Raw genomic sequence first — 1,653 nt, 5'->3', positions numbered from 1 at the left:
ATTCAGAAGGCAAACTCTGATGGGAAACTAGATACCAGGCACCTGGACCATCAGTGGGACCGCACGACAAAGCCTGTCCAGCCCGGTTTGCTTTATTTGTCAGCACATACATAGAGATTTTTGGTCTTAAGGTCACGGCTCTTTTAACAATCCCTCTAACTCTACATCCCCACATCCAGAGAAGTCCCCTTGAATCTAAAAGCCCAAATAAAGAAAAAAGCAGCACTATTCACACGCCAAAATGGTGACACAGAGCGGCTGGAGGCCACGGAAGCGGGCTCGTGGGGCCGGGCCGGGGCCGGACCGGAGATGGCGCCGCCGGCGGGCGGCGCAGCTGCGGCCTCGGACCCCGGCTGGGCCGCGGGGCTCCTGGCCGTGCACGCCGCGGTGAGGCCGCTGGGCGCGGGGTCGGACGCCCAGGCGCAGCTGCGGAGGCTGCAGCTGAGCGCGGACGCCGAGCGACCAGGGCGCTTCCGGCTGGAGCTGCTTGGCGCGGGGCCCGGGGCGGTCAGTTTGGAGCGGCCCTGGGAGTCAGTCTCCTACACCGTCCGAGGCCCCATCCAGCATGAGCTGCAGCCTCCACCAGGAGGGCCCTGGGACTCTCAGCCTGCACTTCGCCAACCCTCAGGAAGCTCAGCGGTGGGCAGCCCTGGTCCGAGGTGCCACCGTGGAAGGACAGAATGAGGAGCTGGCAGGGCGCCTGACCCGGGCCAGAGAGGGTGGGGATGAGAAGCGGGCAGCCCGCGCGGCAGCCATCCTGGCCCAGCATCATGTGGCCCTCAGCATCCAGCTGCAGGAGGCCTGCTTCCCTCCCGGCCCCATCAGGCTACACGGCACAGCTGAAGATGCTGCAGCCTCTGCCCATGTCTCGCCGCCGGTCCACCCCCACTGCACCATTGGGGCCCTCCAGGAGCAGATCTTCTCGAGGTTCGGCTTCCCACCGGCTGTGCAGCGCTGGGTCATCGGGAGGTGCCTGTGTGTCCCTGAATACAGCCTTGCTTTCTGTGGGGGCCAGCGGGACCGGGACTCAGCCCCCCGAGAAGCCGCAGGACACAATCCTCAGCGCCCCCAGAAGATGGATGGGGAACTAGGCTGCCCCAAGCCCCTCAGCCAGCTGGCTCCAGCCTCCCCAGCGCCCTTCAGCCCGGCTGGCCCTGCTCTTCCTGCACCTTCATCAGTGCCCCAAAGCTGACCCGGCTGTGAGATGTGCAGCACCCAGAGGCCCTGGGCTTGGGACCCCCGTCCCACAGCCTCCACCCAGCAGCTACCAAAGGCCACAAGGAGAGACGATGGCCCTTCCCTTCCAGGCCCAAGGTCCCTGGACCCCGTCCTGAACCTCTCAGGGAACCTCTGCTGACCACTCATGGGAGACAAAGCCGGAGTTGCAGGGGAGGGGCCGTGAGCTGGAGTCATTAAATACACTTCTGAGCCAAAAAAAAAAAAAAAAAAATGGTGACACAAACAAATTCACATTCTCATCAGGAGTGGTCCATTCTGCAGGATCAAGAATTTCACAGGCCATTGCTTCGGCTGGACCACACAGAACCTCCCCTCCAGATATACGAAGTGCATCAGTGGGTTTTCAAATTAACACTTATTGAAATTTGAAACCTCTTCTTTTTCTTAATTTTTCCTGGTACTATCTATTGACCT

The 1,653-nt window shown here is 61.3% G+C and overlaps 1 pseudogene; it reads left to right on the top strand.

The window, feature by feature from the left end:
- Positions 1 to 294: 294 nt before the first annotated feature.
- Positions 295 to 1,357, top strand: LOC132357743 (sharpin-like; annotated as a pseudogene).
- Positions 1,358 to 1,653: the final 296 nt, after the last annotated feature.

Source organism: Balaenoptera ricei, chromosome X (assembly GCF_028023285.1).
Source record: "Balaenoptera ricei isolate mBalRic1 chromosome X, mBalRic1.hap2, whole genome shotgun sequence".
Taxonomy (NCBI): Eukaryota; Metazoa; Chordata; class Mammalia; order Artiodactyla; family Balaenopteridae; genus Balaenoptera; species Balaenoptera ricei.
The sequence above is the reverse complement of the archived record's forward strand: the minus strand, read 5'-3'. Positions and strand labels throughout refer to the sequence as shown.